Source organism: Doryrhamphus excisus, linkage group LG18 (genome assembly GCF_037039965.1).
Source record: "Doryrhamphus excisus strain RoL-2023G ecotype Guam linkage group LG18, RoL_Dexc_Guam_v1.1, whole genome shotgun sequence".
NCBI classification, from domain to species: domain Eukaryota; kingdom Metazoa; phylum Chordata; class Actinopteri; order Syngnathiformes; family Syngnathidae; genus Doryrhamphus; species Doryrhamphus excisus.
In genome coordinates this window covers 61,037-87,665 of record NC_136374.1, presented here as the reverse complement: position 1 = coordinate 87,665, position 26,629 = coordinate 61,037, and the positions used below count along the sequence as shown (strand labels likewise).

The 26,629-nt window shown below is 42.9% G+C and overlaps 1 long non-coding RNA gene across 1 annotated transcript; it reads left to right on the top strand.

Annotated features, from left to right (window-relative positions):
* Positions 1-16,588: 16,588 nt before the first annotated feature.
* Positions 16,589-18,234, top strand: LOC144902062 (uncharacterized). Its single transcript, XR_013630305.1, has 3 exons — positions 16,589-16,727; positions 16,953-17,189; positions 17,619-18,234. It is a non-coding gene; the product is annotated as an uncharacterized LOC144902062 (long non-coding RNA).
* The last annotated feature ends 8,395 nt before the right edge of the window (positions 18,235-26,629 follow it).

The window sequence follows — 26,629 nt, the reverse complement described above, 5'->3', positions numbered from 1 at the left end:
CCCTTTAAGGCTGGCCCTCTAAGGCTGGCCCTTTAAGACTGGCCCTTTAAGGCTGGCCCTTTAAGGCTGGCCCTTTAAGCTGGCCCCTTAAGGCTGGCCCTTTAAGCTGGCCCTCTAAGGCTGGCCCTTTAAGCTGGCCCTCTAAGGCTGGCCCTTTAAGGCTGGCCCTTTAAGGCTTGCCCTTTAAGGCTGGCCCTTTAAGCTGGCCCTTTAAGGCTGGCCCTTTAAGCTGGCCCTTTAAGGCGGCCCTTTAAGGCTGGCCATCTAAGTCTGGCCCTTTAAACTGGCCCTTTAAGGCTGGGCCTCTAAGGCTGGACCTCAAAGGCTGGCCCTTTAAGCTGGCCCTTTAAGGCTGGCCCCCTAAGGCTGGCCCTTTAAGGCTGGCCCTTTAAGGCTGGCCCTTTAAGGCTGGCCCTCTAAGGCTGGCCCTTTAAGGCTGGCCCTTTAAGGCTGGCCCTTTAAGCTGGCCCCTTAAGGCTGGCCATCTAAGGCTGGCCCTTTAAGGCTGGCCCTTTAAGCTGGCCCTTTAAGGCTGGCCCTTTAAGCTGGCCCTTTAAGGCTGGCCCTCTAAGGCTGGCCCTTTAAGACTGGCCTTTTAATGCTGGCCCTTTAAGGCTGGCCCTTTAAGCTGGCCCCTTAAGGCTGGCCCTTTAAGCTGGCCCTCTAAGGCTGGCCCTTTAAGCTGGCCCTCTAAGGCTGGCCCTTTAAGGCTGGCCCTTTAAGGCTTGCCCTTTAAGGCTGGCCCTTTAAGCTGGCCCTTTAAGGCTGGCAATTTAAGCTGGCCCTTTAAGGCTGGCCCTTTAAGGCTGGCCCTTTAAGCTGGCCCTTTAAGGCTGGCCCTTTAAGCTGGCCCTTTAAGGCTGGCCCTTTAAGGCTGGCCCTTTAAGGCTGGCCCTTTAAGCTGGCCCCTTAAGGCTGGCCCTTTAAGCTGGTCCTCTAAGGCTGGCCCTTTAAGCTGGCCCTTTAAGGCTGGGCCTCTAAGGCTGGACCTCAAAGGCTGGCCCTTTAAGCTGGCCCTTTAAGGCTGGCCCTCTAAGGCTGGCCCTTTAAGGCTGGCCCTTTAAGGCTGGCCCTCTAAGGCTGGCCCTTTAAGGCTGGCCCTTTAAGGCTGGCCCTTTAAGCTGGCCCTTTAAGGCTGGCCCTTTAAGGCTGGCCCTTTAAGCTGGCCCTTTAAGGCTGGCCCTCTAAGGCTGGCCCTTTAAGACTGGCCTTTTAAGGCTGGCCCTTTAAGGCTGGCCCTTTAAGCTGGCCCCTTAAGGCTGGCCCTTTAAGCTGGCCCTCTAAGGCTGGCCCTTTAAGCTGGCCCTCTAAGGCTGGCCCTTTAAGGCTGGCCCTTTAAGGCTTGCCCTTTAAGGCAGGCCCTCTAAGGCTGGCCCTTTAAGGCTTGCCCTTTAAGGCTGGCCCTTTAAGCTGGCCCCTTAAGGCTGGCCCTTTAAGCTGGCCCTCTAAGGCTGGCCCTTTAAGCTGGCCCTTTAAGGCTGGCCCTTTAAGCTGGCCCTGTAAAGCTGGCCCTCTAAGGCTGGCCTTTTAAGCTGGCCCTTTAAGGCTGGCCCTTTAAGCTGGCCCTCTAAGGCTGGCCCTTTAAGCTGGCCCCTTAGGGCTGGCCCTCTAAGGCTGGCCCTTTAAGCTGGCCCTTTAAGGCTGGCCCTGTAAGCTGGCCCTTTAAGGCTGGCCCTTTAAGGCTGGCCCTTTAAGCTGGCCCTCTAAGGCTGGCCCTTTAAGGCTGGCCCTTTAAGGCTGGCCCTTTAAGGCTGGCCCTTTAGGCTGGCCCTTTAAGCTGGCCCTTTAAAGCTGGCCCTTTAAGGCTGGCCCTTTAAGGCTGGCCCTTTAAGCTGGCCCTTTAAGCTGGCCCCTTAAGGCTGGCCATCTAAGGCTGGCCCTTTAAGCTGGCCCTTTAAGGCTGGCCCTTTAAGCTGGCCCTTTAAGGCTGGCCCTCTAAGGCTGGCCCTTTAAGACTGGCCCTTTAAGGCTGGCCCTTTAAGCTGGCCCCTTAAGGCTGGCCCTTTAAGCTGGCCCTCTAAGGCTGGCCCTTTAAGCTGGCCCTCTAAGGCTGGCCCTTTAAGCTGGCCATCTAAGGCTGGCCCTTTAAGGCTGGCCCTTTAAGGCTGGCCCTTTAAGCTGGCCCCTTAAGGCTGGCCCTCTAAGGCTGGCCCTTTAAGCTGGCCCTTTAAGGCTGGCCCTTTAAGCTGGCCCTCTAAGGCTGGCCCTTTAAGGCTGGCCCTTTAAGGCTGGCCCTTTAAGCTGGCCCCTTAAGGCTGGCCCTCTAAGGCTGGCCCTTTAAGCTGGCCCTTTAAGGCTGGCCCTTTAAGCTGGCCCTTTAAGGCTGGCCCTTTAATTCCGGCCCTTTAAACTGGCCCTTTAAGGCTGGCCCTTTAAGGCTGGCCCTTTAAGCTGGCCCTTTAAGGCTGGCCCTTTAAGCTGGCCCTTTAAGGCTGGCCCTTTAAGGCTGGCCCTTTAAGGCTGGCCCTTTAAAGCTGGCCCTTTAAGCTGGCCCTCTAAGGCTGGCCCTTTAAGGCTGGCCCTTTAAGCTGGCCCTTTAAGGCTGGCCCTTTAAGGCTGGCCCTTTAAGGCTGGCCCTTTAGGCTGGCCCTTTAAGGCTGGCCCTTTAAGCTGGCCCTCTAAGGCTGGCCCTTTAAGCTGGCCCTCTAAGGCTGGCCCTTTAAGGCTTGCCCTTTAAGGCTGGCCCTTTAAGCTGGCCCCTTAAGGCTGGCCCTTTAAGCTGGCCCTTTAAGGCTGGCCCTTTAAGGCTGGCCCTTTAAGGCTGGCCCTTTAAGGCTGGCCCTTTAAGGCTGGCCCTTTAAGCTGGCCCTTTAAGGCTGGCCCTTTGAGGCTGGCCCTTTAAGCTGGCCCCTTAAGGCTGGCCCTTTAAGCTGGCCCTCTAAGGCTGGCCCTTTAAGGCTTGCCCTTTAAGGCTGGCCCTTTAAGCTGGCCCCTTAAGGGGGGCCCTTTAAGCTGGCCCTCTAAGGCTGGCCCTTTAAGCTGGCCCTTTACGCTGGCCCTCTAAGGCTGGCCCTTTAAGCTGGCCCTTTAAGGCTGGCCCTTTAAGCTGGCCCTCTAAGGCTGGCCCTTTAAGGCTGGCCCTTTAAGCTGGCCCCTTAAGGCTGGCCCTCTAAGGCTGGCCCTTTAAGCTGGCCCTTTAAGGCTGGCCCTTTAAGCTGGCCCTTTAAGGCTGGCCCTTTAAGGCCGGCCCTTTAAGCTGGCCCTTTAAGGCTGGCCCTTTAAGCTGGCCCTTTAAGGCTGGCCCTTTAAGCTGGCCCTTTAAGGCTGGCCCTTTAAGGCTGGCCCTTTAAGGCTGGCCCTTTAAGCTGGCCCCTTAAGGCTGGACCTTTAAGCAGGCCCTCTAAGGCTGGCCCTTTAAGCTGGCCCTCTAAGGCTGGCCCTTTAAGCTGGCCCCTTAAGGCTGGCCCTTTAAGCTGGCCCTTTAAGGCTGGCCCTTTAAGCTGGCCCTTTAAAGCTGGCCCTTTAAGGCTGGCCCTTTAAGCTGGCCCCTTAAGGCTGGCCCTTTAAGCTGGCCCTCTAAGGCTGGCCCTTTAAGCTGGCCCTCTAAGGCTGGCCCTTTAAGGCTTGCCCTTTAAGGCTGGCCCTTTAAGCTGGCCCCTTAAGGCTGGCCCTTTAAGCTGGCCCTTTAAGGCTGGCCCTTTAAGGCTGGCCCTTTAAGGCTGGCCCTTTAAGGCTGGCCCTTTAAGGCTGGCCCTTTAAGCTGGCCCCTTAAGGCTGGCCATCTAAGGCTGGCCCTTTAAGCTGGCCCTTTAAGGCTGGCCCTTTAAGCTGGCCTTTTAAGGCTGGCCCTTTAAGCTGGCCCTTTAAGGCTGGTCCTCTAAGGCTGGCCCTTTAAGACTGGCCCTTTAAGGCTGGCCCTTTAAGGCTGGCCCTTTAAGCTGGCCCCTTAAGGCTGGCCCTTTAAGCTGGCCCTCTAAGGCTGGCCCTTTAAGCTGGCCCTCTAAGGCTGGCCCTTTAAGGCTGGCCCTTTAAGGCTGGCCCTTTAAGCTGGCCCCTTAAGGCTGGCCATCTAAGGCTGGCCCTTTAAGCTGGCCCTTTAAGGCTGGCCCTTTAAGCTGGCCCTTTAAGGCTGGCCCTTTAAGCTGGCCCTTTAAGGCTGGCCCTCTAAGGCTGGCCCTTTAAGACTGGCCTTTTAAGGCTGGCCCTTTAAGGCTGGCCCTTTAAGCTGGCCCCTTAAGGCTGGCCCTTTAAGCTGGCCCTCTAAGGCTGGCCCTTTAAGGCTGGCCCTTTAAGGCTTGCCCTTTAAGGCTGGCCCTTTAAGCTGGCCCTTTAAGGCTGGCCATTTAAGCTGGCCCTTTAAGGCTGGCCCTTTAAGGCTGGCCCTTTAAGCTGGCCCTTTAAGGCTGGCCCTTTAAGCTGGCCCTTTAAGGCTGGCCCTTTAAGGCTGGCCCTTTAAGGCTGGCCCTTTAAGCTGGCCCCTTAAGGCACACACACACAGATCATGCTCATCATTTTAAGGGCTATGGCTACAAGCCTATGCTGGTGGCTTATGAGAGCCAATGTTTGAACCATTTCATGTCTGCATATCAAAAGCCAAAAACTTGAATAGATAGACAGTCCATTCTTTGAAGTAGGCCTAATGGAAACATTAGTCAAGATTTAAGACTGGCCTATGCTCTTTTTGATAGTCACATGGACCAAGACTGTCTGTGACAATTCAAGTATGACTGACAAATAAATCATGACTGTAACTTAAATGAATCTACCATTGTGAATGCAGGACAATGAGAATTGCCATGTAGGCTACCGTAAGTAACAGAACATTTCCCAGTGTTACTTTATGTTACATTATATTTCATCAACGGCCTTTCAATGAAGTGTGATGTCATTGTTGATGATTTGTTGCAGCAAATAAATGAATGTATGGGTATGCTCCACCACTCTGCCAATCAGAACAAAGAAGACGCACTGACAGGCTACAACTTTGGAAGAACTTTTCACTCATTTCCCGGTAAGTCAGCATGATGTATTTTGTATGGATGAATTCATTGAAATCTCAAGATATATGATGGTTTGGCAGTAGTTTTAAAGCTCAGTCCGCTATATTGTCAAAAGTGTCACTCTTGTATTTTTTTCCTCTTATACAGCATGATACTCCAAAACAATTAGCTGCACCACATACAGTTGAAATAAAAGTCTATGGTCACGTCGCGGTAAAACAGTTCAACTTTGCAACAACTTTTCACTCCTTTCCCGGTCAGCAAGCATGATGTATTTGGTGTCAATGGATTGGTTGAAATCTCAAGATTCAAATAATACCACTGGTTTGGTGCTACCTTTGAGTCCGCTAGATTGTCAAACATGTCCATGTTGCATTTTTCTCTCTTATGCAGTACGCTAGGAGCCTCCAGCACGCTAGGCCTAATGTTTGTAAACATTGCCAATCATGAATTGTTATTAGTAAGGATCATTTGAGATGGTTATGTTTTAATGTGATGTTTTGCTTAATGTCTATAGCCTGTACTATTTACAGCATCATTTAGTTTGTTTTTGTAACCCACATGGAAGTTATGCATCCTTGGAAAATAATGAAAATATATTTTATAATCAAATGATGATTATGAATATTTCTATCATATAAAAATATTCCCCGGTCTTTTATAACGTCCGTGAATGCAACCCAGTCACATGACGGAAGACGGAACGTTCTTCCGCTTGCGCTGCGTCTCAGCCAATCAGGTTCGCCAGGGCCGCAATCAAATACACCGGTGCGCTCTCCCTCACACGCAGTGGTGAGGAGACAGGCTACAGGACGCTGCTAACACGGTTAGTCTCGAACAAACTACTTCAACTTATATATATTGTTGATCGTTCTCTAAAACTTTGTGCATTATAAAACTTGTAGAAGCCGCGTGCCGTCGCTGCAGACATCTGGGTTCTAGCGGGGACTGAATTACGAGGGAATCGGTGAGTCTGGATGCTATTGTTGCGTGTGGTTAGCTTATGTAGCGTTAGCATATCAATGCGATCGGCAACCAACTTCGCTGCTGTAATGCGATTCATTGTTATGCTAACCCCCAAAACGATAATCAAACTTTTTAACTTGATTAACTGTTTAAATATTGAGCCACTGCTTTTGATTACTGTGTATTCTGAATGTTATGCACCTTAAATTGCATTTTAAAACAATCCTCTTTAAAGCTAAACCGGGGTTGATCATTGAAAATGTATTTTTATATTCTGATTTTGCATACTGATTCATTGATTTGTGTACACTGAGCTAGCTGATGATAATTATGACTGATTTACTGATAGTGGTCCTGTCTGTGATATACAGGCCAGGTGTGCCTGGTTGGGGACCCCGAGGCGAGCTAGACCCAAAGAGAACCGAACCACTTCAACATCCTCCTGCGGTCTGGTAGGGGTGTTGGCAGCCAGTTCTCTCCCACCTATGCACTGGTCACTTTATCTGTTCACATATGAACTCTGTTGCGCGCGATCATGGACAATTTCCACATATACCATGGACTCTGGGTTCCTATGAGATGGACATTCGCTCCACACATTGTTGTGGCCACTGACCCTTTATTGTGAATACTGTGATTTTGTGCTTTGTGTGATTTGAAGGGCATTTACACCCTGGACTGTGCTGAACCACTGTTGAATTGTGATTTCTTTATTTGTAAGAAACAAATGAACTAGATTGAAAGACTGAAGTGCACTTCATCAAACAGCTATAGGAATTCCCAAAACCTCTATACCATTTTACTGCCGTTTGTAAATATTGTCAATAATTTGTCACTGTTTGCACTTAAAGCAAATAATAAGGCACCAAGCCACTTAAAAGTACATTTTGTGTCTTGTGTGATATTACTGTACCTCAACCTCCCTAGAGCCGAGCATAGATCTTCTGAGCTAGTCCGTACTTGTATTTAATTCATCTTGACCTTTTCTTGCATTTCTCATACGTATATGCTACATTTTCACAAAATGCAATTTGATATTGTAATACTTACTTGTAATACATTACCGTTGTGGTGTACTGGCCACCGGTCCAGGGTGTACCCCGCCTCTCGCCCCCAAGTCAGCCGTACTATGTACTATGTACTATGTACTATGTACTATGTACTATGACTGTTGTGATCAGAGGTGTAAATGTTCAGAAATCCTATGTGTTTGATTGTAGGACCTTCTGGGCTGTGACCTGTCTGAGACTTCAGGACCATAGACAGCGATGGTCACAGACTGAGTGCTGTCAGTCTTAAAGGTACTATATGTAAGAAATGTGTAGATTGATTGATTTTTGAAAAAATGGGACATGGGAGATGATAGCCGTATGGCTAATTTGCACTTCCCATTGGCAGCTTGGTTTTGAACATATAAATCACATTATTCATAAAACATGCAAGGTTATGTGTTTCATGCGTATTACTATATTGCAACTTGCCCAAGTGCACACTAGATGCTGTAAAGTGCTATTTTCATTTGACAATTCTCCAAACATTTTACAATCATGAAATACCAACAATGGTCATTTTATAATACTGAGAGAACTAGACTCTAAAAATGATTCATGGGATTAGTTAGTTGAGCTTAAAATCAAGAGCTTTTTCAACATAAAAGAATAAGGTTGTTACATGGACTTATTATAACAAGTTGGTAACTTATTTGAAGAAGTTGGTCCAGCTGAAAATATGGGCTTAGTTAGTTGAGTTGAGTTAAAATCAAGAGCTTTTTCAACATAAAACGATAAACTTGTGTCACTGACTTATTAAAACAAGTTGTTAACTTATTTGAAGAAGTTGGCCCAGCTGAAAATAGAAAAATAGAAATGTTAACTTAAATATGTATGTATATTTTGAAGCAAACTTTTGAACAAATTCAAATACAAAAACTTTATCTGTCCCCAGGGGTAATTCAAAGGCCACATTAAACATGCCGTTTCAAAACAAGAGCACCGCTCATGTTTCATGTTCATAGTAATGGGAGCTTTTATTTTGAAAAAAACAGGGAAGACGTTCTATTGTACGATGTCTCCGAGATGTCAGGACCAAACGTTTCTCCGAATTTTCTGGATGAAGGTAAGCTACAGGGTCACATTCTCACTTAAAAGGTTGTTAAAACTTGATGAAATGACATATTCCCACAGCTAGAGCCAAATGTTCAACAGCTTTCAGAAGCTGCTCTGCTCCTGCTCCTGCTTCTGGTTTTATCCTGCAATCACGTACAGAGAGGAGCCAGACTGCGACTGCTATTAATGCCTGTTGGAAAATCCCCAAAATCCCAAGAAAAAAACAAGAGTTTCTATGGAGCAATACGAGGTAAGTAACTGTTTTTGCTTTATTTTGTTCATAACGGCTACTAACTGTATCAGCAAATGTTGCACTAATTCGTGTTAACGCAGACATCATTGAAATGAAGCTAATGTAGCCATTTTGTAAAATGGTAGCTTCATAGCTGCCTATAACTGCATGTTACAAAACTTTAGAACTGAAGCTGTTCATAAATGTCCTTTTGCCCGCGCTCTCTCGCCCAGCGCCGCCCCTCGACCGTTTATCGTCAGACAAAGACGTCTGTGGCAGCCGAACGATTTGAATTAGCGGTAAACGTTAGTTAGTATATCACTCTTATCAAGGTAAGAGAAATGAGTGTATTGTTTTGTTCACATTTTTTCCAAGTTTGGACTACATTGATGAAGTTTGGCCAGCTAGTAGTTTCTGTTTTAAGTGACGTGTTGGTGTGTGTCTATGAGAGGTTAAGGCACCCACATTAGTTGTAGATACGCCATAGAACAAGTTTCCTTTTAGTAAGGCTGCAGTAGGCCTGGCTATTTTTCTCTTTTGCTATTGAGACAGGTGGCATTTTCTGAAGTTAGGAATGAATGTATACACACAAAATGTGTGTATAGTGGTGTGTAGTGTTTTTTTTTCTCATTTAGCTCACTTTAAAAGTCCAAAATATTGTGAAGCAGTTCAACCATATTTCAAATCCTTTAGAACCCAAGACAAAGGATCATTTTTGTGCAGTTGGTTGCAAGCACATTTTTCACAGTTTTTCCATCTTCAATTTAGAAACACATCATAGGCAATATATTTTTCCAAGTCATGCTGCACACGCTGTAAGCACTAAAGCTATGAATCACTAAACAATTCCAAATGTCATGAAAAAATTCAAAGCCGTTTAAATAGAGCTTTGTTTAGTTTTAAAAATGAATTGGACCTGTAAACTTGTGTCAAGAAAAAGTGATCTTTGAAAGCATTATAGGCTTAGACCATGGTGGCCATGGTGGAGAACTTCTCCCTTGCCTCCATTGGGAGCGTTATTGGGAGCGTTATTGCTCGTTTAAAACATGGGGCAGCCTGAGAACCCATCTGTCAAGAAGCCATTCAACTCGTGAGACAGGGACACGCAGAGAAGTTCTGTCTTTGAAATGTTCATGTTGCTCTTTAAACACCATCTCCACAGAAAGAGAATACTTTGAACACATTGGCCGTCATTTAAAAAAGCAGGAAACAGTGTCTTGTGTTTTTGAAAATTGCTCTCAAAACAAACATTTCTGGAACATTTGCCTCTCATAGGAGCCGGAAACACACTCCTCATTCCCTGGATGACTTCAAGCCTGAGCTCTTGCAGAGGTACTGTATGTTCATCTTTCAAATACAGGGGTCCTTTTGATATGATCCTTTTGACGAGGATATGGAGGTTACAGTGAGTGAAGATCCTGAAGATGAAGAAATGAGAGAACTGCCACTGCAACTTCATTGAAAAAAATGTAGCCCACCTGCTGTTGAAAATGGAAAGCATATTCAATGTACCACAAAGGTGTATTCATGAGTTAGTGGAAGAACTGCACTTTATTTCTTCATCAGCTTCAGGTCCTCTTTTGAAAGATATTTTACAGTCATGCTTAAAGAGGCATAATTGTTGATGAAAAGTTGATGATGTGATCATCTCAGAGATGGCGACAGACCTATCTGTGCAAGTCTAAGCCAATGACATTAGCTCTAGGACATACTGCTCCTCTTTCCACCTTTCCACCTACAAAAGAAGGGAGCATTTTTCCATGGTGGAACCTACAGAATATCTAATCATGTCTTCTCAGTTCTTCTCAGGGAGAAGAAAAGTTTCCAACATGTACCAATTTGAAAGTCCTTGCATGAGGTTTTGAAGAAAAAAAGAGATCCAGGATTTGCTCAAACATAGCTCTGAAGCAGACAGCAGCTCTGACACTCACTACAATTCATTTCATGATGGCATACATTTGAAAAACAATAAATTGCTATGAGAAAAGAATCCAGCCATTTCTCTCATTCTGTATGTGGATGATTTTGAAGTGTGTAATCCACTTGGCACATCAAGAAAAAAACACAAAATGACTGCTGTGTATTGGGTTTTAGCCAATGTGCCACCATTGCTCAGATCCTCGCTCACATCAATCTACCTTGCCATTCTCTGCAAGGCTGATGATGTTCAAAAGTTTGGCTATAGTGCTGTGTTAGAACCACTGCTTAAGGACCTTCCTTGCCAGCCTAGAAGAAGAAGGACTTTACATTCCTTCAATAGGTCTACGAGTCAAAGGTACTGTGTATTGTGTCGTTGCAGATAACCTTGGTGCCCACTCTATTGGAGGGTTTGTGGAGAGCTTCTCACGTCTCACAAGTACACACACCTGCAGGTTCTGTCTTGGAGAAAGATCTCAATTCCAGGTGAGTGAAGTTAAAACAGGAACAACACAAGAGCACAGGTTGCATGTTCAGACAGCACAGAGAGATACAAGTGCATTCTTCTCATTGTTATGGAGTAAAGAGACAGTGCCCACTGACTGACAAACTCAAATATTTCAATGTTTTATCTGGCTATCCACCTGATTTGCTACATGATCTCTTTGAAGGCGTTGTGCCTTTAGAGTTAGCACTATGCCTAAATGTGTTCATCAAAGAGAAATATTTCACACTCGAGGAATGAAATCAATGAATCAAAGAGTTCCCATACAGATGGACAGATAGAACGGATGCACCGCAACCAGTTCCACTGACTTTTGCTGCAAGAAAAACTGTTGGTGGAAATGCCCATGAAAACTGGGCTTTGCTTCGCCTCCTTCCCCTGATAGTTGGAGAAAGAATCCCTGAGAATGAACCAGCATGGCTGATCCTTCTGAACCTTAAGGACATAGTTGAACTTGTCCTTTCTCCTGTTCACACAGACCTCGCTGTTTGTTTCCTTGAAAGCAAGATTTCTGAGCATCGGCACAGATTCCTGGAGGTTTTCCCTCAGGAAAGCATCATTTTCTTGAACACTACCCACACCAGCCAGATGAAAGCTTTTGGTCCACTTGGTTCATTTGGTTCACTTTGTGGACTATGCGCTTTGAAGCTAAGCACAGCTTTTTGAAGCGTGTGGTCAGACATACGCATAGCTTCCGAAACATTCTGTTGTCTCTTGCAGTGAAGCATCAGTTAATGATTGCATACCATCTACATGGCAGTAAAATTGTTCAGTCTCTACAAGTAGCAAAAGTGTCAACAGTGGATTTGACTGTGCTGAGGGAAGACATTAAGAAAGCAGTGGAATGAAAATTCCCTGGTGAATCATTTGTCCACATGGCAAACACAGTGTGCTACAGTGGCACCAGTTATTCCACTGGCATGATCTTGGCACATGGTTCAACAGGTGGTCTGCCAGATTTTGTAGAATTGATGCAGCTTGTTGTCATAAATGGCAAGGTTGGCTTCATTGTCAAATGTTTCAATTCATGGTATATTGAGCATCTTAGAAACACAACAAGTGTTTTCAAGCTCATTGAGCCTCGTGAGTTGTTTGACATCTTCCCCATGGCAGCATACGGTGTTGCAGGGAAGCGTATGGTGACCCAGAAGTGCTACATGAATGTACCATAGATTGCAAAGGGGTCAGTATAACTCATCATTTGTTTGAGTTTATAGGAGAGACCTCAAAAATGGCATCATCCTCTCTGTATATGGGGTTACTGTCTCATTACAAAAACAAAGTTGTTGTTTTTTTTCAATGAACGTGCTTGCCCCACACTTGAGCACAAATGATCATTTTCACTTGCAGGTGTAGTGAGAATATACAACTCCTTGAATGTGTGTATTCCAATCATATTTTTGTGATGAAGTGTGATAATGTTCAACCTATAATCAAACATGAGACAATATTAGTTTGTCAATTTGCCAGAAGCATGGTAAGACTTTTAAACCCAGACCACACTGATTCTCGCTGAGGAGAGGATGTTAGGCTCTTGATGACTATGCCAATATGGAGATCTGAAATTATGATTAGTAGTAGTTGTAAATATGAGCTCCATAATACTGACACGAGATGGACAACAAGATGGTACAAGATCTTTGTAGTTTGACTTTTATGACATTATTCTTCAGGGGGAAATGTTCAAGTGAACAAAGCTTTGTTCCTATCCTTGTCTTTGCCACAGAAATAAAAGTCTTCAACATTTAATCATAGTATAAGCAGGCATATAGGATTCTTTGCATTGGCTTTTGTAGAAGTATACTTATGGACACAAATCTAAGACTTGGTGTGAAGTTTGATGATGAGGAAATGTCACGGATGTGTGATGTCAAATTTCTTGGAGACTGAATCAACCAGTACTTGTCAGCATACTAGTTTACTATATGATAAATGTGATGAAAATTCAAAGTCCAAAGCTTTTATTTATCTAGAGTCATTTTTAGTGGTCATATTCTTCTCCCATACTGAATGATGATGATTATATGATGTGTCTGCATGTATTCTAGAACCCAAACTGATGTCATGTTTTCTCTAATAGATACCCTGATGTCTCCTCAAGCCAAACTTGGGATCATTCTTCAGGACCGTGAAATTGGCAAACTGGACTTACCGGATGGAATCCCTGATGAACTTGAGTCTATTGTGAGGGAGAAATTTGGGCTTGATGGGAACTTTACCTTGCATTATAAGGATGCTGACTTTGGAGAGGAATATTTTTCTCTTACCTCAACAAGTGACACCAAGGACAAGGATACCATTAAGGTGGTTCACATTGTTGAACCTCCTACAGTTACTCTGACCTTTACTGATGGGTACTGACAGTTCCTTTGAAAGTGCATCAGTAGCCTCGCTCCCTAATTCTGAGACCTCTGTCCATCCTGCTAGCAGCAGCTGTTCCTCTGGATCGCAGGACACACTGATCACACTTTCATCACCTGAACAGGTTACTCACCGTACACAGTGTTGGCCCACTACATTTCCTGTACCTAATTTTGCTTACGACACAGAGCTTGTGCTGGCCTCAGGAAATGAAGTTTTCAAGAAGGATGGAATTCAGCTCAACTTTGCCACAATCCTTTGCCTCCAGACATCCTTGAGAAGCTGGCTGAAAGCATCTTACCCCACTAGTGCGCAGTTTAACCATGTTGCTGAGGCACTGATTCAGAAGCATCCTTGCCTTAAAGAACCAGGGTCATATAATGGATGCTACGCATGGCAACAAAGACTAAAACATAAAATGGCCAGCTATAGATCTAAATGGAGAGGGCTAGGATGCCCTGAGCTTGATGTGAACTCTCTCAGAAAGAAGCGAGCATAGAGCATGAGAAAGCCCCTGCAAAGAATATCCAAAAAAAAAGCCAAGAAGGGCAGGCAGAGGTGAACTATTTACCTCCTCACCCACAAGGAGAAACAGAAGGAACTTTGGAGCTCCTTGATGAAGTAAAGAAGAGGAACAACTGCCAGGTCATCAGTGAGAAAATGGCAAAGACTTTCTCCATTCGCAGGCAGGAAGTTGCACCACAAGCACCACAAATCTGTGACATAAGAGACCGATGGCCGGCTCTTTTCGATGCAACTCAGGTTAATATTGTTTTATAAAATGGTTTGCAGTATGTGCTATGTCAGTCAATTTACTACATGAACAAATTGCACCTTTTTATTTGTATTTTATACAGATAAATGAAGAATTCAGAAGGATCACCGCTGGTTGCCTTGAGAGAACATTCATGGCAAAACTGGACCAGTATACCCCAAAAATAATGGCACTGGTGTCCTCAAGAGGAGGAGATTCAGCACATAAAGAACATGCTGCTAGAGGTATAAATAAATGTAACAAGGTTCATTTCAAATAGAAAAAAAATCACTTTATTTTTAGGAGGTGTTGATGGGTTAGTTAAATAAATATTTCAATCAATAAATCATAAATTCATCTTTTTAAAGATTGTTTCATTTTCTTGTATTATTTTATTTACAGGACCAGTCGGTAGAAAGTAGGAGAGAAGCTGCAATCCGTAGCCTAATCGTGTACCTGAGAGAACAGGAGGAGGATCTCTTTAAAGAACAGCTGCTAAGTAATCCAACACTTCAACTTCAAGGATTTAACCTGGGCAGTATTTAGGGGTGGCAGACTGAATGACTGGGTGCAACTGAATGATAGGAACCAAAATCAGGACCATCAGTGATATATTCAGGAAGTTTGGTGAAAAGTGAAAGTTTTCTACGTTTTATCAGAACTTTATGGGCAGCGTTTGTTTGTCAAAAGTATGTCATTAAAAATGTTTGTTTTGCTACTAAACAGCCGTCCCCAAAGCCCACGTTAAATCCTGAAGTTAACCCAAGTGCAGATTCACTGTACATTATTCTTGTTTTTACATAAGACAAAAAACACTGATGTTGACTCTGATCTACTTATGCCAGAATGGTGATGAAGTGATGAAGATTGTTGTGAGCAGAGGGGCATCTGAACCAGCCAACGCAACAGTGGTGATTGAGGGAGCAGAAGTCCTGGATGGCCTGACTGTCCCAAGAGCATGTGCCTTGCTCATGGGACTAATGTATGCACTCAACCTGAGTTACCCAAAAGAGTTACCTGAAAAGCACTTTTGAGGTATTTCAAAAGATATTCCTTGAGCTGGATGCTCTGAGAGCAAGTCCCAAGGTAATGTCTCTAAAAGCTAAACTGCTGCACTGAAAATTAGGCTGCATTCTAATTTCACTGTTATGTTTAATGCAGTTTAATACAAGTCATTTCTTTGAAGGATCATTTTGAAGACTAGTTTGTCATTTTTTTTTTTTACTTTTGAGCTGTTAGCTGTCAATATTTAGACCTACATACATACGTACACATTTGATATATTCTGTGTTCTTTTTTGGAAGAAGTATGACTGCTATGTAAAATATGTTTCAATATTCTTCAGGAAGAAATATGTATAATATGTAATATTTGATTTCATGTCTTCATTTGGAGCTCCTCCATGTTTATTTGATGGTAAACAGTTGGACAAGTTGGCCATTATATGCAGTGGTGGAGTGAGTACACGACTTCAGTACTTGAGTAAGAGTACAAATCCTCCTTGTCAAATTTACTCCACTACAAGTAAAAGTAGCTCTGTCAAAATGTTACTCGAGTAAGAGTATGAAATCAATTTTCTACTCGAGTAAAGTACAAATCCTTAAAATCTGTACTCAAGTAAATTTACTCCGTTACTTTCCACCACTGATTATATGTAATAAACAAGTTTGACCATTAAACTGACTGAACTGTATTTATGTTCATAAAATTAATGTTATTGATAAAAAAAACAATTGAGAAAACAATTTGAAATATTTGTGATGAGGAATGAAAAACAAATGAGCTGGAATAGCTTAAATTAATTATATTGACAACTTCATTGAACTTGAACCATTTTATTAAAATTGAGTTGGTTCACCTGAATTGAACTTGAACCATTTTATTAAAATGAAGTTGGTTCACCTTAATTAACTGTTTGCAGGATGAAGTAAATCATGTCGGTTGTCCTTAAATAACTTAGTTTCTAACATTAAAAGACTTGTTGGATTTACTGAAAGGTTTTAGTTGGAATTTCTTAAAAAGATTGACGCAAATTGTTACCTTCATTGAATTAAGCTGAGCCACTATATTTTTTTTTAGAGTGTATAGAACAGAAATATAAAGTGCTTGTTGAATTGCACGTTGCTCTCCTGCCTAAGAATAAAAGATAAATGATGACAGAATTACAGACTTATGACATACTACAATAATGAATTAGCAGTTATAATTTGTGGCTACCCAACTATGTAAAAATGCAACATTATAACATACAATAGATAATAACACACAACAAATCAGCAGCAGTGGACAAGTTAAAAATGATCACAATCAGTGGCAACGGGTTTGATTTTCCAAAGTTGAAGATGCTTGGAAAATGAAGCAATAGTGGGTAGATCAGGCACTTGGTGCGGAGTTCCAAAAATTTGTCGCTCCGTAGGAAAAAGTTGCTTGACCAAAGGTCCTTCTCCTTAAAAGAACAGTGGGTTAGCACAGCAAATCAGAGACCTTTTCTCCAAAAATAACAGGTGGACGAGAGCTTGGATGACTCTGACCTATCTCGCTTATGGGCGGTACAAAGTCAAAGTCTTCTTTTGGAAGCCTCAGTCCTCCTGTGGGCGTCTCTTTCCCGAGTGAATGGTCTTATATGGTAGAAGCACATGCATGCAGAAGCTAACTTTTAACATACACTTGCATACTTGCACTTAAGTGCGTTCACACTGTGTACAAGCAGAACAGAGACACCTAGTGCCAAAAACGCAGAACTACAGCACACAGACTTCCCACAATGCCATTTTTCTTAAAGGGCCATGACGCACTTTCCGGAAACGATGGTCGCAACATTCAGATGAAGCACGGACGGCCGGAAGCCCCGCCCGGCACGCTATAGAGCGGTTTCAAATAAAAGAGGGACGGCCTGAGGGCAACCTGCTTCTTACGCACTTTGAAGAAAATTGAACAAGTGTGAGTAGTAAGTACGCAAACTCTCTGTACTCTTTGTACACGCTATTAAAACATTATAATTGTTAAATGGCTTTAAGTGACCTTTAAACGGCATACATTGAGCTAGCTTAAGTAGCACACGGCCTTCAACGTCAGAGGCTCATATTCAAAAAACTAAAGCAGACAGCAGGCTGAATTCTATATAGTTTGAAAGCATATTGACTGCGCTTTCCCTCCTTTTTTTGTTTTACAGAACTCCCTTCTATGGCAGGAGGCTGGTCCACCGGTCACACCTGTAATTGATTGCAGCAGCTACTAACAGTGAACATGGCCACCTTGTGCCATGCCATTCTGCGCATGCGTCAGAGGATCGTTTGAGCTCAGACTTCCCAAGACGAAGTTCGAGGGCGCCATGTTTTCACGGGAAGACAATGGAAGACGACGTGGACAGTCGTTTAACAAGGAAATTCATCGATGTGGAGCCATATGGGTAGGTCATATGCTTATCTGACTTGTTTTCTGTCACCTTTCCTGTTCCTGTTCAATGTTTACGTCAGTGTCATAATGTGACATACGCGACGTTAGCATTAGCTTACCTTTAGCCTGCCAGCCAGCTAGCTAGCTAGCTAGCTAGCTCGCTATCAACTGCGAGCTGTTTTCGGTTGCAGAACAGGAGATTTTTATGTTTATTAAATGTGTAAGGATTCGTCCCTTTTATATATGTTATGTGATTATTTTGGCAGCAGCAGTGTCCTCTAAGCCATGGGAACCGCGTGTAGCGCAAACATTTGTTGAAGTATGCTAGCGACCTGAGTCTTGTGGATACCGTCGGGGAGCGGGAGTTTTTGTTTGTGACAAGTATTCCATGGAAGTGAATTTTGGAACTTTAATTTCACCTATACACATACACCATCTCTAGACACCTGGGGTGAAGGACGCGCCACAGAGAGGCCGCCGCCGGGGTCAAGGTGGCCAACCCCTACAGAAGGTAACATTACAATATGTATATGGTTATTTGAATCTGGAAATGGCAGTTTAGCCTTTTAAGTTTTATTGATTTAAAGAGTTGGATAATGGAGTTCCTCAACGATATCCCGTTGTGAGGAAAAAAGAGTTTTGTTTAGGTTAGGTTTCAAGACACAGATGAAAAATGTGTATTAACCCGTAGATGCATAAGTGGGTCAAAAATGACCCAGTCAGGTTGTTTTCTTGAAATATCTTCATAATGAATTTTTTTTTTATCATTTCATATTCCAGTTATTCCGAAAAAAAACATGTTTTCAATATAATACCATTCAAATTTTTAACTTAGCTTTTATACATTTCAAGAAATATGGACTCTTATGGAAGAGTGTAGGGTCCAGTCACTCATGCATCTTAGGGTTAAGAACTAAGTTGATTTTGAGTGTTTTGTTTAAAAAAAAAAAAAAAAAAAAAAAAACCCAACAAATATTGTCAAGCAGCTTTGTCGTTTGGACTACTAACCATTGTGATGATTTTAGATTTTGTAGTTGCCATAATTGAAATGATTTCTCCATCCATTTAACAGAATGCTGAAGGATGTTGACGCTCAAGAATTTGGTCCCAACAGCTTAGACAAGGTAAGATTACAGTACAGCTGCTGAATGACACCAACATGGTTTAGTTATTCATTCATTTTCTATGTCTCTTATCCTCACTAGGGTGGGGGTATGCTGGAGCCTGATTTGGGGCGAGAGGCGGGGTACACCCTGGACCGGTGGCCAGCCAATCCCAGGGCACATACAGTACATCCGGAAAGTATTCACAGCGCTTCACTTTTTCCACATTTTGTCAAGTTACAGCCTCATTCCCAATTGTATTAATTTAATCTCTTAGCTCAAAATACTCCATTATGACAATGTGAAAAAGGTTTTTTTTTTTTACGTTTTTGAATTTATTAAAAATAGAAAACAAAAAAATCACATTTACATAAGTATTCACAGCCTTTGCCATGAAGCTCAAAATTGAGCTCAGGTGCATCTTTTTTCCACTGATCATCCTTGAGATAATAACTGTCTATATAAGGTCCCACAGTTGACTGTGCATGTCAGAGCACAAACGCCAAGCATGAAGTCAAAAGAACTGTCTGTAGACCTGCGAGACAGGATTGTCTTTAGGCACAAATCTGGGGAAGGATACAGAAACATTTCTGCTGCTTTGAAGGTCCCAATGAGCACAGTGGCCTCCATCCCTACAGTGAAGCATGGTGGTGGCAGCATCATGCTGTGGGGATGTTTTTCAGCAGCAGGAACTGGCAGACTAGTCAGGATAGAAGGAAAAATGAATGCAGCAATATATAGAGATATCCTGGATGAAAATATTGCTGCATTCATTTTTCCCTTCTATCCTGGCTAGTCGAATAATGGGGGCCACTGTGCTCATTGGGACCTTCAAAGCAGCAGAAATGTTTCTGTATCCTTCCCCAGATTTGTGCCTCAAGACAATCCTGTCTCGCAGGTCTACAGACAGTTCTTTTGACTTCATGCTTGGCGTTTGTGCTCTGACATGCACAGTCAACTGTGGGACCTTATATAGACAGTTGTTATATTTCCAAATCATGTCCAATCAACTGAATTTACTGCAGGTGGACTCCAATTGAGTGTATAGTAGACACCAAATGTCCAGAAGGAGGCGTCTGGCACACTAGTGTGGGAAGTCCATACCTGCATGAGGAAAGTGGAAGTCAAAAAATAATCATTCTAATAATACGATTCCCAATTAAGGGAATAAATCCCAGGTCTTTGGTTTAGTTATGAAATGTTGAATTAATTTCACAGGTGCCTCAACCTGTGGCTGTGTTGTGTTTTTGTGCACCGCTATCTGGAAGTAAATACAGCTTTAGTACAAATGCAGTGAAGCTGTTCTGGTTTGAAATAATGTTTTGTAGAAGATGTGTTAAGATCATTTCATTCAAAGAAGGCCATCTTAAAAAAAATACTACACAATCATATTAGAAAAGTGGTGTAGGTGGTAGCTTAAATCATGTAAATATTACTTATAATTTGCTCCAAATAAAGTCAGGGAAAACTAGTTAAACAATCCTGAAAAGCGAGTACATTTATATGGATTTTGAAGTAGATTCAAAGGTAGTTTGGGGTCAAATTTACTAGCAAAGAGTACCTTTTTCATTCAAAAAAAGTAAATTTGACCAGAGTGTTTGCCAAGGAAAAGTTGCTTGGGAATTGTGCGTGCAAATTGTTACCTAGCTTTTCTCAAGTAAATGGCACTCCAAATTTTTTTTCAGTGTACTGCCCAGTGGACCGCGACCTCCTCCAGCTGATTTTGGGAGTTCTTTTGTCTCTGGACTGCTCCATGGTATGCCTTCTGCCCCCATCGCCTTGCTTTTCCTTTTTTGGACTGCACTAATGAATACAGATATTCTGGCTGCCACATGAATTACATGTGCAGCATTCTCCATCCATTTAACAGAATACTGAAGGATGTTGACGCTCAAGAATTTGGTCCCAACAGCTTAGACAAGGTAAGATTACAGTACAGCTGTTGAATGACACCAACATGGTTTAGTTATTCATTCATTTTCTATGTCTCTTATCCTCACTAGGGTGGGGGTATGCTGGAGCCTGATTTGGGGCGAGAGGCGGGGTACACCCTGGACCGGTGGCCAGCCAATCCCAGGGCACATACAGTACATCCGGAAAGTATTCACAGCGCTTCACTTTTTCCACATTTTGTCAAGTTACAGCCTCATTCCCAATTGTATTAATTTAATCTCTTAGCTCAAAATTCTACACAAAATACTCCATTATGACAATGTGAAAAAGTTTTTTTTTTTTACTTTTTTGAATTTATTAAAAATAGAAAACAAAAAAATCACATTTACATAAGTATTCACAGCCTTTGCCATGAAGCTCAAAATTGAGCTCAGGTGCATCTTTTTTCCACTGATCATCCTTGAGATAATAACTGTCTATATAAGGTCCCACAGTTGACTGTGCATGTCAGAGCACAAACGCCAAGCATGAAGTCAAAAGAACTGTCTGTAGACCTGCGAGACAGGATTGTCTTGAGGCACAAATCTGGGGAAGGATACAGAAACATTTCTGCTGCTTTGAAGGTCCCAATGAGCACAGTGGCCCCCATTATTCGACTAGCCAGGATAGAAGGAAAAATGAATGCAGCAATATTTTCATCCAGGATATCTCTATATATTGTTGCATTCATTTTTCCTTCTATCCTGACTAGTCTGCCAGTTCCTGCTGCTGCTGCATGATGCTGCCACCACCATGCTTCACTGTAGGGATGGAGGCCACTGTGCTCATTGGGACCTTCAAAGCAGCTGAAGTGTTTCTGTATCCTTCCCCAGATTTGTGCCTCAAGACAATCCTGTCTCGCTGGTCTACAGACAGTTCTTTTGACTTCATGCTTGGCGTTTGTGCTCTGACATGCACAGTCAACTGTGGGACCTTATATAGACAGTTATTATATTTCCAAATCATGTCCAATCAACTGAATTTACTGCAGGTGGACTCCAACTGAGTGTATAGTAGACACCAAACGTCCAGAAGGAGGCGACTGGCACACTAGTGTGGGAAGTCCATACCTGCATGAGGAAAGTGGAAGTCAAAAATAATCATTCTAATAATACGATTCCCAATTAAGGGAATAAATCCCAGGTCTTTGGTTTAGTTATGAAATGTTGAATTAATTTCACAGGTGCCTCAACCTGTGGCTGTGTTGTGTTTTTGTGCACCGCCATCTGGAAGTAAATACAGCTTTAGTACAAATGCAGTGAAGCTGTTCTGGTTTGAAATAATGTTTTGTAGAAGATGTGTTAAGATCATTTCATTCAAAGAAGGCCATCTTAAAAAAATACTACACAATCATATTAGAAAAGTGGTGTAGGTGGTAGCTTAAATCATGTAAATATTACTTATAATTTGCTCCAAATAAAGTCAGGGAAAACTAGTTAAACAATCCTGAAAAGCGAGTACATTTATATGGATTTTGAAGTAGATTCAAAGGTAGTTTGGGGTCAAATTTACTAGCAAAGAGTACCTTTTTCATTCAAAAAAAGTAAATTTGACCAGAGTATTTCCCAAGGAAAAGTTGCTTGGGAATTGTGCGTGCAAATTGTTACCTAGCTTTGCTCAAGTAAATGGCACTCCAAATTTTTTTTCAGTGTACTGCCCAGTGGACCGCGACCTCCTCCAGCTGATTTTGGGAGTTCTTTTGTCTCTGGACTGCTCCATGGTATGCCTTCTGCCCCCATCGCCTTGCTTTTCCTTTTTTGGACTGCACTAATGAATACAGATATTCTGGCTGCCACATGAATTACATGTGCAGCATTCTCCATCCATTTAACAGAATACTGAAGGATGTTGACGCTCAAGAATTTGGTCCCAACAGCTTAGACAAGGTAAGATTACAGTACAGCTGTTGAATGACACCAACATGGTTTAGGTTATTCTATGCTTTACAGTGTCAAAACCTTTTTTCAAGTCGAAGATTGGTTTGAAATTGGAAACGGACAAGGATCTACGTTCTTATATATTGAATGACAGCTGATGCCTTCCATACACAAGGAAAAACTGCCGCAGAAATTGAGAGAGTGAGATTTGTGGTTACAGGAGTTATTGATGTACAATTGAGTTCTTTCAACATAAAAGTATCAATGCCCAATCTGCATCTTTTGTTTTAGAATATTTAATCCTTAATCCATTTGTAGAAAGCTTGCTGGCCACAGTAAAGTAGCAACTCGTCACATTATGAATACATGTACCAGATGATAAATGATGAGTTTTGTTGCTCCATCAGGTTACATCTGGAGGTGTTTGATAAAGACATGGACATGAAGGATGACTTTATGGGAAGGTACTGCTTCCAGTACACATTAGTAGTGTTGTTATTATCGATACTGTCACATACTGCAACTGCTTGATAATACTGCTTACTACCTCCAGCGCAGCGATGCCAGTATTGAGAAGAGCACCGCCATCCTCCTTTATCTACACTTTATTGTCCGATTCACAAGAAAAATTATGTCACACACTTACAGTATATTAAAGACAGGTTGTAGAATTTGATATGGTTGGAATCATTTAGAACATTCATGTAGAACGCAAATGATATTAAATATATATGTATAAATATCAAATATTGCAGTGTAAATAAATAAAAATAAACATGAATTAGAGAAAAGAAATCCATTCCATTATCAAGTGGTTGAAATAATTGTCATGTTTCTCAACATGCAGGCTGAAGGTCAAACTGAAGGACATAATTGATTCTCAGTACACGGATCAGGTATGGAAACGGCTTATATTATTGTCATTGAATTGTTCAAGCATTCAAAGGATTGTGTGTGTTTTATGTATCAGTGTATCAGTACACGCTCAGTGATGTCAAGTCAGGTCGCGTTCACCTGATCCTGGAATGGCTTCCAACAGCCTCGGAGGCAGACCAACTGGATAAGGGGGGTGCTTCCAGAAGAAGAAAAAGCGTACTAATGCTTCATTCAACTATAAAAAATACTAATATCGAACCATTCTCTTCAGATTCTCAAGTTCTACTCCAGGCAGTCCTACCAGAACAAAGCCGTTCCATCTGTGGGACTTTTGTTTGTCTTCATCGAACAAGCAGATGGTTTACCAGTAAGTGAGTCGAGGAGGTACTGAGGAGGCATGATCTGTGTTTTATTATGACCCATGTGGCGTGTCAACAGGTGAAAAAGAGTGGAAAAGAGCCAAAAGTGGGAGCGGATATGCTTCTTGGAAAAACATCCCACAAAACTACTGTGAGACTAAGCGTGGCAACTAGCCAAATAATAACCAGGGTATTGGCATCCGGGACTAACACGTCCATCTTTGCTGTAGGTGTGTGATCGCACGACATCACCTCAGTGGAATGAGGCGTTCTGCTTCCTGGTTCATGACCCTAGAGAAGAGAATGTTGTTGTCAAGGTAAGTTAACAATATTATTTTTAGTATTTCCACCATGTGATATCAACAAACTTGACTTGTATTACTACCTTTACACTTTGTTTCTCCAGCTCTCTCACAGCTGGACGTTGCCCATGGGTTCCTTAGTCGTCCCAATCAGAGAGCTGCTCTCGGAACCAGAACTGGTCCTGGATCAGTGGTTCCATCTGGATGGCGCCTCCCCAGAGAGTCAGATTCTTCTTCGAGCTGAACTCAAGGTAGGCGATCTCTCATTCTAGTCTTAACTCGCACCAGACTTCACATGCAATTGTTGCAGATGCTGATTCCGAGCAAATGTCCTCGTGGTGATCATGAGGCTAAATTCACTTCCAAAGACTCCGACCGCTCGACTGAGCAGCAGAAACGGGAGGCAGATGTGATGCAAAAGTGAGCGCTGCGTATATCCAAGCACACTAGTCTCAGGTCTTATTTGGTTTTCATGCTACATTGGGTTCTTAGGTCAAGTTTGGTGGACACTCCGGTAGAAACTCTTTTCTATGTCTTATCCTCACTAGGGTTGGGGTATGCTGGAGCCTGATTTGGGGCGAGAGGCGGGGTACACCCTGGACCGGTGGCCAGCCAATCCCAGGGCACATACAGTGCATCCGGAAAGTATTCACAGCGCTTCACTTTTTCCACATTTTGTCAAGTTACAGCCTCATTCCAAATTGTATTAATTTAATCTCTTACCTCAAAATACTCCACTCCACTAATGAACTGCACTAATGAATACAGATATTCTTGCTGCCACATGAATTACATGTGCAGCATTTTTGGTAGGTTGAGCGTTGTTGCGCTTCCACCTGAATTGGCATCAGCTGTTGGGGCTCGATTGCGAGGCGGTGCCAGGGTTATTGATGGGTCTTGGCGTCACCGGGGCGCTCATTGTTCCTTGCTGTTCACCTGTCGAGGCTGTGTTGGCGCGCTCCGGTGGCGGGCTCTGGTCTGTCGTGCCATCAGCAGCGTATGTGAAAGGTAGGCATAAAATTACTGGGCGTGTACCGGTGACGGTGCATCATGTGACCGCAGCCATGGTTGTTTTAATTTGCAGCGGGGTTGGTTGTTGAGGACCTGGCGTGCATTTTGGAGGGCTTGCAGGAAGTGCAGTGTCAGCCTCTTGAGGCTAGGATTGCACTGGCTGTGTGTTAAGCTACCTTTGCTCCGGTAAGCTGCCGATGCTTTAAACAAGCAGAAAGCTAACTTTAGCACCACATGTTGTCTGTCTCAAAGTTAAATGATCTGGTTAGATAATTAATTTTCTTTTTTGTGGTTAGCACAGAGAGGTTGTCACGTTCCGGCTTGGGAGCTTTACGGCACGACCCCAGGATGCAGAGATGAGGACCCAATAGCAGGTAAAAAGGCATTTATTGTTGATACTATGCAGCAGACCAACGCACTAGCATGTTCAACAGAGAAAACAACATCAATGACCCAACAAAGAAAGGAGCGCGCACCTGAACCAAATAGGCATCACAAATAATGAGAAACAGGTGCGGGAGATAATGGACATCAACTGAAAACACAGCAGAGCAACACAGGAAGGAAATACAAAACAAGGGCATGAACGAGGAACTGAGGAAAACTAAGAGCTGTCACAAGGGGGTGACAGACGTTAAACTATTTGTTGGCAAATTCAGGTTCAACATTCAGTGTGTGTGTGTAAAATGTTGCAGATTGAATAGTTTAACAGGCTAACACACATAATATTGTTTGAAGCAATGTCGGTGTGTTCTGTTGTACTTTGCTAGCTCTGACAGAGGTTTAAACTTCAAAAGTGGTGCCCTGTCTAATATTTTGTGTATGTGTTTTCAGGTTGCTGCAACGAACGTGACTCGGCACTGTAAGTTCTGTTCAGCTTTTTTTTTTACCACTAGAACATCTATTTAAACACTGTAGATTGCAGCACAACCACTTTTCAAAAATGAGCCCCCTCCCATGCCTCCATGATGATTGCATGTGCACATTTCAGACACTTGGTGCACTGAGTAGTCACCTGTCAAGATATCATACTTAATTGTGACTTTTTAGTGTCCTTTATGCACATCTGAGCAACCATTTTCAGTCTGTACTCCTCAGTCACATAAGATCACACTTAAAAAAGAATGAGACAGAGGTATAGTATATAAAATAATTATCTAACCAGATCATTTAACTTTTAAATAGACACAACACATGGTGCTAGAGTTAGCACAAATGTCTACTCTTCATTGAACGCCATAAAAGTAGAGTGCACCAAGGGAGTCTTGCATCAGACTTTTCTAGTGACATTGTCTTTGAGCATACTCACAATCAACATGCTTTCGGCTGGCTATATTTTCCTAATAACACGGTATCTATAGACATTAACTGTAGATACTGTACAAGGTGAGCTGATCCAAGAGCAGCCCCAGTCCTGTTTTTGTGAATGATTATATTTTGTTGTTGTTGACATGTGCTGGCAATTTGCTCCTCATGTGCTGGAATGTTGTTGACAAATGGTATGACGTTATTGTACATTTTTAGCGCGCGCGCTTTTATTTTGAATTTCTTTCAAACCCCGCCGACGGCAGCAGTGCGCTTTCGTCACTGGTGAGTAGCATGTCTTTATCTCTATCATGTAATATTCTCGTATTAAACCAACATTACCACAGACGTATTGTGAGCTAAGCCAATGGTAAATTTGCAAAAGTGCCTGTTTGAACTGTGCTAATGTTCTAGCTAACAAGTGTTTTGGCTAACCTTCTAGCTAACAAATGGTTTAGCTAACGTTTATAGTTAGTTAAACCTGGTTTAGTTAGTTAAATAAACAAAGGTGCAGTAGTACTATGGTGCCAGATATTGACCCCAGTCATTTAAGTAGGGACATTTTTTTTGGTCTTGTTTATGATAGTGTTACTCAACAGCTTGATGTGTTGCTTTCAGGGATTCAATGAGTTTAATTATCATCTCATCAGTTGATGTGTGTGAGTGCATATGTCATAACTTAGAAGAG